Source organism: Lepidochelys olivacea, assembly GCF_965140295.1.
Source record: "Lepidochelys olivacea isolate rLepOli2 genome assembly, chromosome: 10".
Taxonomy (NCBI): domain Eukaryota; kingdom Metazoa; phylum Chordata; order Testudines; family Cheloniidae; genus Lepidochelys; species Lepidochelys olivacea.
In genome coordinates this window covers 50,588,949-50,606,352 of record NC_140420.1, presented here as the reverse complement: position 1 = coordinate 50,606,352, position 17,404 = coordinate 50,588,949, and the positions used below count along the sequence as shown (strand labels likewise).

At 42.8% G+C, this 17,404-nt stretch overlaps 2 protein-coding genes across 6 annotated transcripts in view; one reads left to right on the top strand and one right to left on the bottom strand.

Annotated features, from left to right (window-relative positions):
- The window catches only part of NRG4 (neuregulin 4), a 64,099-nt gene extending 47,669 nt beyond the window's left edge, over positions 1–16,430 (bottom strand). For both annotated transcript variants that reach the window (XM_084640426.1, XM_084640427.1), the window contains exon 1: positions 16,325–16,430. The gene's annotated coding sequence lies outside the window, so the exon portion shown is untranslated. The remainder of the gene's footprint in view (positions 1–16,324) is intronic.
- A 34-nt stretch (positions 16,431–16,464) lies between these two features.
- TMEM266 (transmembrane protein 266) overlaps positions 16,465–17,404 on the top strand; it is a 123,919-nt gene continuing 122,979 nt past the window's right edge. For 2 of the 4 annotated variants that reach the window (XM_084640424.1, XM_084640421.1), the window contains exon 1: positions 16,532–16,607. The gene's annotated coding sequence lies outside the window, so the exon portion shown is untranslated. Of the gene's footprint in view, positions 16,608–17,404 lie in introns of all 4 variants that reach the window. The other 2 variants (XM_084640422.1, XM_084640423.1) reach the window with 2 other exon arrangements.

The following is a 17,404-nucleotide window of genomic DNA, read 5'->3' as shown; positions in this document are numbered from 1 at the left end:
GCCTCCCTCCAGTCCAGAATTATGTGCCAAACTCCCATTGTACAGAAAGCCTGAGCACCTGACTCAGGTTTTGTGATTTTTCTAGACATCTGCAATTTAGGCGGTGCAAGTCTGAGCACCGCAGTGCCTAAGTCCCTCTCTGAATCTAGCCCTTAGTGCTTATGCTTCTTATTTGTCTAAGGAACATATTACTAGTCTGAGGCCTTGATTTTCAAAAACTCTCGTACACCATCTTGCATGTAATTTGCATAGTAATCGCCAGCATTCTGCACACAAATCAGTTATTTGCGTGCATGAATAACTGGCTACCTGCATGTGCAATGCCTACTTTAAACATGCCGTTGTGGTAACTGCTCACACAAACTAGGCCAGCAAATATGTATACTTAACTGTACATTTTCATTTTTGAAAATGAAATCCTGAAAGTCACAAAAATCTCTATCAATAAGGGACTAGCTGAGAGAAGCATTTTGTTACATAATATTGGAAATAATCTTTCTATTTAGAAATGACAGGACCCACATTGCTAGATGGTATCACTTTACTTGGTATCTCGATAGAGAAAATTTCAGACACATATTCACGTATTCAACCCTAAATAGACACAATCTAGACAGGATTCTACCTCAATCAATTCTATTCTGATGCTTTTTCTGTATCTTTTCATAATACCAGTTCTGAAGACAATAATTGTTTGACAGACTACAGCACATAGATTAAAAAATTCTAATGTCAGCAGAACATAATATGATACTTATATTTTTGCCTCTTCTATTACCTGAAGGTTCCATTTGCTATATCTTTAATGTCGGCTATATTATTTGGAATTCTATAATCCATCAAATTTAATTAGATCTGTTAATAACAATAGCCTCAATTCCACAAAGCATGTAAACAAATACTTAATTTTAGGCATGTGAGTGGTCCCATTTAAGTGAATGGGACTTAAGCATGTGCATAAAAGCTTTGCAGAACTGCAGAATAGAGCTTGTGAGGTATATATTCAATGTATATATTCTCTTATGCAGAAGCACAAGGCCCGAAACAGCATGGAAAGCTGGGTTTCTGCTTCATGGTGGGTGACCATTTCTGTGGGTGGGCCCACACACACCTGTGCACTCTGCAACTGTTCTCTGCTCTGCAGTACAGGGTGGATTTGTTGGGGCTATGGTTTGCGAACAGCCAGTGAGTTTTTGCACAGGTTGGATCCACGAAACTGCATAACAGAGAAGCAGTGGGTTTTGTCCAGTGCTCGTTCACCCTACAGTGGTGACTGCAGCCCATATATGAGAGTGCCTCTTTCTGTGATTGAAGGTTGGGAGGAGCCCTTTGCTCAGAGCACTATGATTGGTCTCTAAATGATCTTGTTTGCATTACCCCCTGCACGCTTACTAACAATTAATCTTTTATACTACTAATTTCCAGTGTACTTGAGCTTAAATTTATATTTTTAAATTATTAAATTGTCAGCTATTCTATACATCTGTGACTTGCTTCGTCCCAAGAGGAAGGGAAATTGGAAGACTTGCATGTGCAGGCAGATTTTTAAAAAGGAATTAAATTAGCTGCAAAACCACATATATTCCCTATTTTTATGGTGCTTTGCTCACCACACACTTTTTAAAAATAATTTCCACAAAAGTCCCTAAAGATGATAGATAAATTACCGAAATAGTTTTTCAGGTATGAGTTTTCAAATACTTGCTGTTATTTTTATTATGGCAGTATCTAGAGGCACCACTCAGAATTGGGGCCACACCATGCTATGTATTCATAGATTTTTAAGGCCAGAACATACTATTAGATCATCTAGTCTGACCTCCTGTAGAATTTCACCGTGTTGTCCTTGTATTTAGTCCAATCACCTGTTTGTATATTGTGAAAACACAAAGTAAATGATGGTCCCTTTTCCCAAAAATGTATTATCTATTTAAAAGAAGACACAAGTGATTGTAAAAATCAAGTTGAAGGAAGGAAGTGAGACAAGAGAAACATTAATATATAAACTCAGGTTCTTAGGCCAGATATATGCACAGCTAGCTGGTTTTGAAGAAGCTAATTTTAAACAGTAAATTTAAGATATACAAAAAGATACAATATTGTAAGTCCTCTACTGTCCATTCAATTACCAGTTATAAATTGGCAGTTTTCTATAGGCATTACAGTAAAAGAGGTCTCAAAGTATTTGAAAGTGGGCAGATTTGTGGCCTAAATGAAAATGAGCGCAGGGGACTGGACTAGCTGACCTCCCGAGGTCCCTTCCAGTCTTATGATTCTATTGGGTTCTGTGCATAAGAAGTAGCATGGAGGAAACCATGGAGGTGCTTGTGAAAGAAATGAGCAATGGAAGCTGGCAATGTTGTAGAGTGGAAGGGACAGGAAGAGTGTGATAACATATAAGAATGGATAAGTTGGGCAGAGCTAAATTGTGAAAGAACTTTAAAGGTGAGACCCAGAAGCTGTATTTGATGTGGTACAGAAGAGAGAGCCAGTGGTGAGACTTGGAGGTCTTTTTACAAAAGTTAAGGAATATGCAAAAACGATACATAGAACTAACTACCCATAAAGAAGATCTTATAGGCCACGGCAACAGCCAGGAAAGCCTTTGCAGCCATATTGCCCTCCCAGTGAGCCATATCGTTTCTGCTTCTGTCAGCAGAAGGTTCAGACATCCAACAGTTCCCAGCTGCAGGAACTGAGAGAAAGTGAGATGCTTCTGAAAAGGTGCCACTCTTTCTGTACAGAATCCCCACCGTAAGTTTCATGATCTTAGTGCAGGAAGGGGATCAAGGAGAGGGTCTGGCTGAAAAAGTATTATTGTTCCCTCTTCCTTCACCAATAAAAAACCTGAAGAACCTTCACGGAAAGAACCCCCAGGCTGCTTTTATCTACATGAGCTACATCTCAGCATAGAACTGCCTCCAAAATTGAAGAGCTGATACTGGTTACCCTTTGGCTTCCCCTCTTACTAATGCTAAGGTGTTCTTTCCTAGAGCCGAGTAATTAATGAAGTCTCAAATGTTTTGTGATGGTGTATTTTTGTATATACAGCTTGGTTTATGTTTTTACTATAGTTTTCTCAAAACTTTTTTAAGGGGGGGAAGGCTTGACTCTACTTATATATGTATGCAATAGAAACCCATCAGTGACCATCATTTGTAATTCCCCCCATACACACACACAAGATTACATGAACTGATTTCAATCTGGTTTTACTAGAAAGGGTTCTTTTCTCCTAATGCCCTATAGCATGTAAGGCATTTTTCTTTGGCAGCAGATTATTATCACTTCTGAAAACCAGGGTTCAGACAGTACAAGTGACAACTGTAAAACTTTTAGATAATATATTGTCTCTGTGGCAAATCCTTTAGTCTTTACTCAGACAAAACTCCCATTGAGGTCAATAGGAGTTTAGTCTGAGTCATGGATGATGGACAATGAAAGTAGGATTGAATTTAGTGGAAGTTTTGCCATCTTCCTCAATGGGAGTGAGATTATAACCCAAGTAGGGGCTGCAGAATTTGTCCCACTGTTCTTTTTAACCTTTGGAATACTAACTTATTCTATATGTAGGACATCTAAAATTCTTGATCTAAGGGATAAAGCATTTAAATACTTCCTCACATTAATCCATGTTAAACTCCTATGGAAATGCTCATGACATCTATATAAATAACAAATAATTTATTCCATATTATTGCTATTATAATTTATGTAAAGTAAGCAAAAATCTCATATATAAGGCAGTTAACATACAAGTAAAATGTATTTATGTATATGCACAGCCATGTGATAGTTTTATTTACTTTGCTGTACCTGCATTTTGCCTACTAATCCATCTCCCCAGGTCTTAGTCTCATGCTCCAAACATTTAAGCATCTTCAAACATATGCCTTTTAAAAATGAATTTATCAGAGAAGTATTTCTTTCTTTTTCACCCCAAATATAGAAACTTACCCCAAATTACATTGGCCAGGGGCCCAGGATGATCAGTCAGTTTTAGACTCCGCAAAGGAAAGGGAGTGATATGAGGCCAGTGCTCAATCTCTGTTCCCCGAGCATTGGACAGCAGAGAGAGGGTGGCGTGGGGTAACATACACTTGTCTGTAATAGGATTAAACAATGGTTTTGTGCTTTCCCCCAGCACTTCCAGAGGCAAAGTGCCTACCATGTGCACAAATGCCATTGAGAACTGCCTGCCATGAGGCTATGTCTGAAAGCCATAATCCAGCCTTCTTCTCAGTTGCACTACCAACTGTGAATGTAGTCTTTACAGAAGAAAGAGGGCCTGATGGGGTATTTTTCATTCCCCATCCCTTCTCCTTCTTCATATGTCAGCTATATTTGGTGGAAGAGAGAACCAGCAAGTTATAAAGTTACATTTGGCTGGATCCAATATCAGTGACATTGAATTGTAAATCAAATAAAAGGGAAATGTTGCCAAAGAAATCATATTGGGGATGTTACAGGCACATGGAACTGACACGGCAAAAGTGCAGAGGAGCAGCTAAATGTTTGGAGTATTGCTGAAATAATTCAGCAAATGGACCTGTGCCAAGCAGATACCTGACTGATTTGTACTGCAACAATTTCTAGATAGGATCCAGCATCTGACATGCTTTTGGTGAAATTAAAATAATTTGGCAGTGGATCGATGACTTGTTGGTTTTGAATTTTGAGAAACATGTTTCTCTGCCCTATCACAATTCTCAGCTGCTACTGTGGAGCAAATGATTACATCACTGCTAGAGTGGAATATGAAAAGAATATCTTATTTATATATTGCCCATATCGATAGGCACTGTGCCTGGCCCACTGGCCCAAAGAGAAGCCGCTATTCTTCCCAAAAAAGAACTAAGAAAGAACTAAGAAAAACATAATCCAGAAATGAAGAGCTAGTGAAGAACATAGACACAATAGTCAAAGATGAACTGTCCTAAATAGAAAGACCTAGCACTGAGTGTTAAAGACAGCTACCAAGACAATCTGACAGATGTGGCAGTTTATACATGTGCTTTTGTTTCTGACAGAGCAATAACTTTTGATCTGGATTAAGTCTAGAGTTACAACAAAGACAGAAGAAATGAATCCCACAATTAAAGGTGAACCAGAAGGCACTGAAGATGATCCATGTGAGTACAAATACATTTTAGTCATATAACAGGTATGAGGTTTTGTAGGTTATAATAAACAAGCTAGCCTTCGTGTCAGAAATGTTTGAGTATCTACGTGAGGGCGTGTGTGAATGCAAATATCTTTTGAGTTGAAGAAGTTATTTTGGCCTGGCAGTATTTTTGCAGGTGGAAATATGAAAAACTTCAGTTCATGTCTCTGCCAAGTTGACAAAACACAACAGGCATTTTGCAAAAAGAAAAGGAGTATTTGTGGCACCTTAGAGACTAACCAATTTATTTGAGCATGAGCTTTCGTGAGCTACAGCTCACTTCATCGGATGCATACCGTGGAAACTGCAGTAGACATTATATACACACAGAGACCATGAAACAATACCCCCTCCCACCCCACTGTCCTGCTGGTAATAGCTTATCTAAAGTGATCATCAGGTTGGGCCATTTCCAGCACAAATCCAGGTTTTCTCACCCTCCCCCCCCACACACGCACACAAACTCACTCTCCTGCTGGTAATAGCCCATCCAAAGTGACCACTCTCTTCACAATGTGTATGATAATCAAGATGGGTCATTTCCAGCACAAATCCAGGTTTTCTCACCCCCCCCACCCCCATACACACAGAAACTCACTCTCCTGCTGGTAATAGCTTATCTAAAGTGATCATTAAGTTGGGCCATTTCCAGCACAAATCCAGGTTTTCTCACCCTCCCCCCCCCCCAAACTCACTCTCCTGCTGGTCATAGCCCATCCAAAGTGACCACTCTCGTCACAATGTGTTTGATAATCAAGATGGGCCATTTCCTGCACAAATCCAGGTTCTCTCACCCCCTCACCCCCCTCCAAAAACCACACACACAAACTCAATCTCCTGCTGGTAATAGCTTATCCAAAGTGACCACTCTCCCTACAATGTGCATGATAATCAAGGTGGGCCATTTCCAGCATAAATCCAGGTTTTCTCACCCCCCCATCCCCATACACACACAAACTCACTCTCCTGCTGGTAATAGCTCATCCAAAGTGACCACTCTCCCTACAATGTGCATGGTAATCAAGGTGGGTCATTTCCAGCACAGATCCAGGCTTTCTCACACACACACACACACACACACACACACACACCCGGGAAACACACATACACACACATAAACTCACTCTCCTGCTGGCAATAGCTCATCCAAACTGACCACTCTCCAAGTTTAAATCCAAGTTTAACCAGAACGTCTGGGGGGTATGAAAAAGCAAGGGGAAATAGGCTACCTTGCATAATGACTTAGCCACTCCCAGTCTCTATTTAAGCCTAAATTAATAGTATCCAATTTGCAAACGAATTCCAATTCAGCAGTTTCTCGCTGGAGTCTGGATTTGAAGTTTTTTTGTTGTAAGATAAAAAGAAAAGGAGTACTTGTGGCACCTTAGAGACTAACCAATTTATTTGAGCATAAGCTTTCGTGAGCTACAGCTCACTTCATCGGATGCATACCGTGGAAACTGCAGCAGACTTTATATATACACAGAGAATATGAAACAATACCTCCTCCCACCCCACTGTCCTGCTGGTAATAGCTTATCTAAAGTGATCATCAGGTGGGCCATTTCCAGCACAAATCCAGGTTTTCTCACCCTCCACCCCCCCCCACACAAATTCACTCTCCTGCTGGTGATAGCCCATCCAAAGTGACAACTCTTTACACAATGTGCATGACAATCAAGTTGGGCTATTTCCTGCACAAATCCAGGTTTTCTCACATCCCCCCCACCCCCATACACACACAAACTCACTCTCCTGCTGGTAATAGCTCATCCAAACTGACCACTCTCCAAGTTTAAATCCAAGTTAAACCAGAACATCTGGCTTATGCTCAAATAAATTGGTTAGTCTCTAAGGTGCCACAAGTACTCCTTTTCTTTTTGCGAATACAGACTAACACGGCTGTTACTCTGAAACCTGTTATAAGATAGTGACCTTCATGTCGGTGATTGCGTGACCAGAGAGATTGAAGTGTTCTCCGACTGGTTTATGAATGTTATAATTCTTGACATCTGATTTGTGTCCATTTATTCTTTTATGTAGAGACTGTCCAGTTTGACCAATGTAAATGGCAGAGGGGCATTACTGGCACATGATGGCATATATCACATTGGTGGATGTGCAGGTGAACGAGCCTCTGATAGTGTGGCTGATGTTATTAGGCCCTGTGATGGTGTCCTCTGAATAGATATGTGGGCACAGTTGGCAACGGGCTTTGTTGCAAGGATAGGTTCCTGGGCTAGTGGTTCTGTTGTGTGGTATGTGGTTGTTGGTGAGTTTGTGGGGGGGGGGGGGGCGGAGGGTGAGAAAACCTGGATTTGTGCTGGAAATGGCCCAACTTGATGATCACTTTAGATAAGCTATTACCAGCAGGACGGTGGGGTGGGAGGGGGTATTGTTTCATGGTCTCTGTGTGTATATAATGTCTACTGCAGTTTCCACGGTATGCATCCGATGGAGTGAGCTGTAGCTCACGAAAGCTCATGCTCAAATAAATTGGTTAGTCTCTAAGGTGCCACAAGTACTCCTTTTCTTTTTGCAAAGACAGACTAACACAGCTGTTACTCTGAAACAGACATTTTATAACTATTGATTTTGCATTCCTGTAACTAAGAACAATGGCTAAATTTTTAAAGTAGACATTTTCATACTGGTAACTGGTAATGTGTCGTTTATGTTTTTAAAAAGTAAGTGGCAGGCATCCTATGTTTACAAGTGACTGCAATGCATGTATAGTAACTATTTTCCATAAAGATTTTTACTCTAAACTTGTTCTTCTAAAGAAATTTTCAATGCACTTATCTTCATTCTGTATCTAACCACTGTTTTATTTTGCTGATCTCTCTCTCTCACACACACACAGATCTCAGTACAGCTCAATGTGCTTGCAGACAATGGCCCACATGGAGTAATTTGCTGGATTAGGGCCCAACCATTAAATCTACTTTAGTCTTGAATAGACCTAGTGATTGTGCCTCAATGATCTCCTTTGCTTGCAGATGGTGATACTACTGCATAAACCTGTGTTGCTTGTACCTGTCCCAAAACTGAATTCTTGACTTTTATGGTGGAAGGACTGTCAGCAGACCACCACTGAATGCCTTAACATCCAGGAGAAAGGACAAGCAACAGCTAAGTCCCTGACACAACAAGAACCTCTAGATGTTGCACCATTAGGGAACCAATCTATATACAAGAAAGGGGAACCTTCTTGTTCAGGTCTCCCTGGTTGCCTTTATACAGGGAAGAAAAGTAAAAAAAGTGATCAGATGAGTCTCATAGACACCAAGGTCAGATGGGACCATCATGATCATCTAGTCTGACTTCCTGTACATTGCAGGCTATGGAACCTCACCCACCCACTCCTCTAATAGGCCCATAACCTCCAGCTGAGTTACTGAAATCCTCAAATCTTGATTCAAAAACTTCCAGCAACATAGAATCCACCATTTATTGTCGTTCAAACCAGCCAGTGAGCTGTGCCCCATGCTGCAGAGGAAGATGAAACCCCGCCCCAACATCTCTGCCAGTCTAATCTTCCTTCTAATAAGAAAAAGAAAAGCACAAAAGGCAAGTTAGATGGCCTTCAACCCCAACATTTTTACTTGTAATACAGATTTTCTGGGTAGTACCTCACAGGGCAACTACTTTGAAATCTAGTCTTTGAGATGGGAATCAATGCATCTAAAAAATTGAATCTAGATAACCTGCTAGGGGCAGAGCTCTTCTTGACCTGCTGCTCACAAACCGGGAAGAATTAGTCGGGGAAGCAAAAGTGGATGGGAACCTGGGAGGCAGTGACCATGAAATGGTCGAGTTCAGGATCCTAACACAAGGAAGAAAGGAGAGCAGCAGAATACAGATCCTGGACTTCAGAAAAGCAGACTTTGACTCCCTCAGGGAACTGATGGGCAAGATCCCCTGGGAGAATAACATGAGGGGGAAAGGAGTCCAGGAGAGCTGGCTGTATTTTAAAGAATCTTTATTGAGGTTACAGGGACAAACCATCCCAATGTGTAGAAAAAATAGTAAATATGGCAGGCGACCAGCTTGGCTTAACAGTGAAATCCTTGCTGATCTTAAATACAAAAAAGAAGCTTACAAGAAGTGGAAGGTTGGACAAATGACCAGGGATGAGTATAAAAATATTGCTCGGGCTTGCAGGAGTGAAATCAGGAAGGCCAAATCACACCTGGAGTTGCAGCTAGCAAGAGATGTTAAGAGTAACAAGAAAGGTTTCTTCAGGTATGTTAGCAACAAGAAGAAAATCAAGGAAAGTGTGGGCCCCTTACTGAATGAGGGAGGCAACCTAGTGACAGAGGATGTGGAAAAAGCTAATGTATTCAATGCTTTTTTTGCCTCTGTCTTCACGAACAAGGTCAGCTCCCAGACTACTGCACTGGGCAGTACAGCATGGGGAGAAGGTGACCAGCCCTCTCTCTGTGGAGAAAGAAGTGGTTTGGGACTATTTAGAAAAGCTGGACGAGCACAAGTCCATGGGGCTGGATGCATTGCATCCGAGAGTGCTAAAGGAGTTGGCAGATGTGATTGCAGAGCCATTGGCCATTATCTTTGAAAACTCATGGCAATCGGGGGAGGTCCCAGATGACTGGAAAAAGGCTAAAGTAGTGCCCATCTTTAAAAAAGGGAAGAAGGAGGATCCTGGGAACTACAGGCCAGTCAGCCTCACCTCAGTCCCTGGAAAAATCATGGAGCAGGTCCTCAAGGAATCAATTCTGAAGCACTTAGAGGAGAGGAAAGTGATCAGGAACAGTCAGCATGGATTCACCAAGGGCAAGTCATGCCTGACTAATCTAATTGCCTTCTATGACGAGATAACTGGCTCTGTGGATGAAGGGAAAGCAGTAGACGTGTTGTTCCTTGACTTTAGCAAAGCTTTTGACACGGTCTCCCACAGTATTCTTGCCAGCAAGTTAAAGAAGCATGGGCTGGATGAATGGACTATAAGGTGGATAGAAAGCTGGCTAGATTGTCGGGCTCAACGGGTAGTGATTAATGGCTCCATGTCTAGTTGGCAGCCGGTATCAAGTGGTCGGTCCTGGGGCCGGTTTTGTTCAATATCTTCATAAATGATCTGGAGGATGGTGTGGATTGCACCCTCAGCAAGTTTGCAGATGACACGAAACTGGGAGGAGTGGTAGATACGCTGGAGGGTAGGGATAGGATACAGAGGGACCTAGACAAATTGGAGGATTGGACCAAAAGAAAGCTGATGAGGTTCAACAAGGACAAGTGCAGAGTCCTGCACTTAGGATGGAAGAATCCCATGCACCGCTACAGACTAGGGACCGAATGGCTTGGCAGCAGTCCTGCAGAAAAGGACCTACGGGTTACAGTGGATGAAAAGTTGGATATGAGTCAACAGTGTGCCCTTGTTGCCAAGACGGCCAATGGCATTTTGGGATGTATAAGTAGGCGCATTGCCAGCAGATCGAGGCATGTGATCGTTCTCCTCTATTCGACATTGGTGAGGCCTCATCTGGAGTACTGTGTCCAGTTTTGGGCCCCATGCTACAAGAAGGATGTGGAAAAATTGGAAAGAGTCCAGTGGAGGGCAACAAAAATGATTAGGGGCCTGGAACACATGACTTATGAGGAGAGGCTGAGGGAACTGGGGATGTTTAGTCTTCAGAAGAGAAGAATGAGGGGGGATTTGCTAGCTGCTTTCAACTACCTGAAAGGGGGTTCCAAAGAGGATGGATCTAGACTGTTCTCAGTGGTAGCAGATGACAGAACAAGGAGTAATGGTCTCAAGTTGCACTGGGGGAGATTTACGTTGGATATTAGGAAAAACGTTTTCACTATGAGGGTGATGAAACACTGGAATGCGTTACCTAGGGAGGTGGTGGAATCTCCTTCCCTAGAAGTTTTTAAGGTCAGGCTTGACAAAGCCCTGACTGGGATGATTTAGTCGGGGATCAGTCCTGCTTTGAGCAGGGGGTTGGACTAGATGACCTCCTGAGGTCCCTTCCAACCCTGATATTCTATGATTCTATGACTCTATGAATCTAGATACTTTTGTTGTGAGAGACAAGCTAATACCTTCCTCAAATTCTGGGAAGCCTTTCAAAATATTGGAACCTGAATGTCACTAAGACTGACTTTGACACATTTTATTTAATATTCTTTTATTTATTTACATTATACAAAAATAAAAAGGGGCATCTAATCAAAACTTTACAACCCCTTGACACAAGTTATAAAAACAAATATAAAATTCCCTCTCTGAACCTTATAGTATTAAGTAGAAAACATTTAACCTGAGATATTTCCTGTGCTTCTGACTTATTAAGATGAAGAATTATGCTTCTTGAAGGTTGAGGGCCCAAATTAATCTTGAGAATTTAGAACAAGGATTGTAGTTTCTAGAGTTGCAATAAGGCCATGGCACCAGCACCTATGTTTTGGTCTCCATTTCCAGAAGATATTGGACCTCATCCAATAGTAGTGTATAATTAATAGGATTTCTGAAGAGGAATGGAAAGTTTTGGCATGACCTGAAACTGAAGGGCACAGTCCCATTTGATAAACTCTGAACAAAGCTACATCCTTCCATGCCTGTAAACATTTACACAATAGGAAGCTGAAATTAAAATTGGTTCTATGTCCTCCAGCAAAACTGTGGTTTCACTGTAGCTACAGTAGAATCCAATGGATACAAAACAGATATCTCTGGCAATCCTAGAATGATTAGATCCAAACTGTGCTTGACATGGAAATTCCTTAAAGAAACGGTGGAAGGACTGACCTTGGATATCAGCAAGAGAGCTACTTATACAAAGACTGACTCAATGTCAGTGCCATAGCTGTTAATCTGGTAACTGAATTTTACCACCAAGAGCACCAGCAAACAATGATGGTCCTTACCAAGGACCTAGTCATCAAGCCTGAAATGTCATGAAAGGCGCACAAAAGGTATCTTCCAAACTACTGATCTTCTTAAACCTCACGAATGTCTTACTACTTAGGGCTTGTCTACACTTATCAGTAGCTCACCACTGCTGCAATCGATGCAGCAGATGTCGATTTAGTGGGTCAGTGAAGACACACAAAATCGATGGGAGAGCGCTCTCCAGTAATCCACCACTCCGAGAAGAGTAAGGGAAATTGATGGGAGAGCGTCTCCTATTGACGCAACATAGTGTAGACACCACAGTAAGTTTACCTAAGCTATGGTGACTCCAGTTACATTATTCAGGTAACTGGAGTAGTGTAACTTAGGTTGACTTACTGTGATATTATAGACAAGGCCTTACTCTCAGGGATATTTTCCAGAAATGGGGATATTGTCGTTCAAAGGGTATAACAAACCATAACTGCTTGTAATTAGTAGTTATTAAAATAAGGACCAGAAAAGAAAATGCCCTCTTCCAAAACCCATTTTCTTTGATACTGTGAACATAACCAAAGAACCTGGGTGGGATTCTGGCTTGTAAAGTTTGTCATATTTCCTGTTCTCTGGTACATTAGAGACTGTGTGGTTGGGGGCCATTCAGATTGTAACATAATGACAGTTTCTAAGACCCTGCACAGGCATGCAGGGCTTAGAAGTTGAGCAACAGTAAGCTCCCGTGCTAAAACCCTGCATAAAAACGCAGATTAATTATTGCTGTATCACTCTGGCATTTCGATTTCGTTAGCTGCCACTAAGATATGAGGTGTTTTCTCTGGAATATAGAGAAAAGTGTGGCACACAGGAAATCCTGCAAGGAAAGCCAAGGGACAGCAAAGCTTGGGGAGAAAACTTAGCCAGAGATTTCTGTTATGTAAGTATGCTTGTTATATAAGTTGCCAACACAGCCAAACCCCAGAAAAATAGTAAGTTTGAACTATATATATAGTGGGTACATGTCATTCAAAATAGGCTATGAACCTGACCTGCTTACAGAGATCTTAAGGCTCTACAGAAATGATAATATTACTATTTATTATCATCATCCGTTTAATTAAAGGCTATACTACTAACACCAACATTTATCATGACATGGTGGTCACAGATCAAATTTTGACTTTACTGCAAATTTAAGAAAAATCTTCCACTTCTAACATTTTATTAGGAGTTTGCATCCAACTGTTCATTCGTATATTCAGAAACCCCAGTTGTACAGTGTCAGATATTTGTCCCTCTTTTTTTCATCCTAGTTAATCCTATATAATGGTTAATTACATATAGCTCAGCACAACTTCAAATTTATAAAAATATTTATTGGCACCCTTCCTATACTTTGCGCATCTACCATAAATTAAACCCCCACAAAATACAAGAGGGGTATTATGCCTAGGAATATTATGCATTCTATCTGCCACCAGTGAAAAATTACAATAGGTAAGTAATGAACTTGTGTTCCATCAGAGTATCAAATGCACACATAGTGGACTAAATTCTGCCCTAAATTACACTTTGCAACTCCACTGAGCTCAGACGGGTTGCACAAGTGTAAATGAGAACAGAATTTGTCCCATTATTTAAATGCTTGGTTTTGTATTTTAATCTTTGAGTTAGCTGGCAGATGTATAAAATCACATGTACAGTGTACAGAGAATTCCCATTTAACTGTATCCCGAAGAGGCCCACGTACAAACATTGTTTACTCCTCTAAGTACTTGGACTATATTGTGCTCATAAAGTTTGCCCCATATAGACCCATTTCATACATGGATATATAAGCAGCTGGTGGGTAATGAAGCTTCAAGCACAGCTCTAATAGGTATTAAACTTTTCCTGACCTATCTGTCTGAAGACTCTGGTGCTCAGAGCAGCTACACTTGGGAGGTGAGGCTGCTGCAAATCTGTCAGGTACACAAAGGGATATGCAATTTCTGGTATTTCATGTAGCACTCCACAAGCAGATTCAAGTCCTGGGACTATGCAAGGGGAATTATTAGTTAATCAGTTTTAGATGAGAAACTTGTATAAATACACACCCCAAAACCCCCACAAGTCACACTGTGTGCTCATACATTTAATTTCTCCTCTACAATAATCCCAGATGTCACTCTCATAGAGCCTTATCCCCAAACACACTTTTCTTTAAAAGTGTATTTTTAAAAAGCAGTTTAAGTGTAATAAAATGTTAAGGTTCGCAATGTGGTATTACTTTTTATATTCATAACTCAGAGTTATAGATATTCCCCTACCAGATTCCCAGTTATACCTCTCTCTCAAATTTTTGTTAAAGTTGAGATTCAGATCCAAACGTCACAGCTCAAGACCATTCTTATTAGAAATTGGTATATTAATTACCAATTTTGCCAGTGGTTATTTGGTAGAATAATAGGTCCATATCACTTCTAAGATACTTCAAAATATGTTGTAAAACTTTAATTTTAAAATGTGGTCACTGGGTGCTTCAAGTAACTAGTTTTTATAAACTAAGCACAATCCAGACACAAAATAATTGTCTAGAAACCTCTTGTGGGAGGGAAGTGTTAAAAACTGACTTTTAGTCTTAATTCCTTGCATTTTGTCAGTTTAAAACAGGCTCTTAACCTTATTTTGTTGTTTATTTTTTGCATTTAATTTTCTATTAATTTGTTCTACTTGACCGGCACCTACCCCAATAAATTGGTATTATTTACTCTATGGGTGTAATCTTTCTCAGATAGGACAATCTGCTGAATCAATGTAATCTCTAGTCTGCCTCACGAAATCTTGCAGCTGCTCACTCTCTTTGTGATTATGTAATTGTTCTGGTATACATGTAAGCAAGCAAAACTTTAGTAAGTGTGTGGAGGGGGGGAAGAAACCTTTATTGTAAAAGCAAAATTAGTGGAGTCTTGGCACTATACTAGCAGGGCAAAAACATTGCTCAATTGAGGACTACAATAGCAACATGCCAGGAGCCCCAGGGCTACATTTAATTTGCATAGACAGTGTCGACTGTTGCAATCTTCATCTTAAGTGTGATGGTACAATTCCTATATACTACAAGTCCAAACATGCAATGATTCTAGCATCCATTTTTAATCTAGAAATGCAGCCTATGAAAATTCTGTGGTCCAGAATGCAAACATTTGTCTTCATAATCATCCACCTCAGTCTGCAGAGATGATGGCTCCCAAGATCCAAAACACTATACTGACTTGAATGACATAGCCTGCTGAAAAGACAAATCCCAACATGCAATGCTCCATCTTGGTCCAAGTGCACCGAAAAGATGAGCCCCCAGAAGAAGATGGTTAATCCAAGCATCACAGCCCCAGGGGACAAGAGGTTTTAGTGGCAACATGCCATCCTGACCATGATGGACTTTGCATTAAACTGGAATACAATGAGCTAGGGCCTCTTTATCCCTGGCAATTGGACACAGATTTCCTGTAATTCCAGAATTTGCCAAATGGTCCTGATTTTTCTCTTGAGTGCAACCTTACATCCCTATTCTTGAAATAGGACACTCAAGAAAGACCATGACGTGGTGAGCAGTTTGGTATTTTGCTGTGGTGCTGCTTGGGGCAAATTCAGGATGGTGATGCCTCACATCTTCCCCTGCATATTAAAGATGTGGTAGCAAATAGCACCAGGAAGCCACAGAGGTGCCTCCATCCTCATGTGGGGAAGACCAAATAAGGCAACTTTGCACCTTACCGTGCACTAACAGCCAACCTCGTTGGGAGCAACAAATCCAAGTGGGTTGTCAGGTTAGTACAGATCTGTCCTTCCTGCCCTCACTTCAGAACAACACCTCAGGGCAGGGCCCCGTTTCAGGGATAGGATGCTCCTCATGAGTGACTCCCCGCCCCGCTCTAGGTTGGGGCTCCCACCTCAATAGCTCCTCCCCTCCCCCAATGTAGGGCAAGAGTGGGGGGTCTCTCCTCCATAGCGCTCCCCTCCCCAATGTAGGAGGACGAGGCCTTAATAGCTCCTTCCCTCCCCCAATCTAGGGCGGTGTGGGGGCGGGGGGGTCTCTCCGCAGTGGCTCCTCCTCCCCTCCCCCCTAAGGCGACGAGAGCGTCTCTCAAGAGCCACTCCTAGCCCCCAGCAAAGGGTGGAGTCCTACTTCAGGAGCCCGCTCCCCTCAGGCGCCCCTCCCTTGCCCCATCCTAGGGTGGTGAGGCCTTTCCTCAAGGGTCCCCCTCCCGAGACAGGGGCTCCTTCCTCCCTCCCTCCCTTCCCCCCTACCGTAGTACTACGAGCCTTACGCAGTCAGTCATCTCCATTGGGCCTGCATGCGCCACGTGACGCTGAGCGTGCGCCCCGAGCCGAACTGAGCTGTCACAGCCAGTTGTTTCCTAGGCGACCCAGAAGAAAGGGAGCGCGCCAGAGAGCGAGCGAGCACTAGGACAGGGCACGTGCACGCGCCAGAGAGAGCCAGAGTGCGCGCGCGTTGGAACCCCGATCTCTTGAGAGCGCGCGCCAGCCTGATCCCGGGAGCTGCTGCTGCTGCTGCAGAGCGGAGCGGGATGTCAGGATTCCGGGCATCAGGTATGTGTCTACCGGCCCCGCCCCCCCCAGCACTCCCTCAGGGCAGGGTTTGCACACGTGCCCAGTCCCACCCGCAGTGGGAGGCGCTGGGGACCCCCCTCCGTAATATACCACATAGCCCTGCAAAACACCTCCGGCCTCTGCCAGAGTAGGGCATCCCCCAGATAGCGGGCTGCGTGGGTCAGAGAGCAGGGCATCCCGTATATAAAGGGGCTATGCAGGTCTGTATGGCAGGGAGCAGGGCATCCACCATATAACGGGGCTGTGCGGGTTCCTGTGGCAGGTAGCAGGGCATCCCCTATATAATGGGGCTGTGCAGGTCCCTGTGGAGAGAGCAGGGCATCCCCCATGTAACGGACTGTGTGGATCAGTATGGCAGGAAGCCCCTCATATAAAGGGGCTGTGCGGGTATGTATGGCAGGGAGCAGGGCATCCCCATATAACGGAGCTGTGCGGGTCTGTGTGGCAGGGAGCAGGACATAACGGGTCTGGATGACAGGGAACAGGGCATCCCCCATATAATGGGACTCTGCAGGTCCCTGTGGAGAGAGCAGGACATCCCCCATATAACGGGACTGTGCAGGTCTGTATGGCAGGAGCAGGGCATCCCCCATAAAATGGGGCTGTGCGGGTCTGTATCGAAGGGAAAAAGGCATCCCCATGTAAAGGGGTTGTATAGCAGGTCTGCATGACGGGGATCAGGGCATCCCACATATAACCGGGCTGATTGGGGCTGTATGGCTGGGAGTAGGGTATCCCACATATAACAGAGTTGTGCGGGTCTTTCTGCCAGGGAG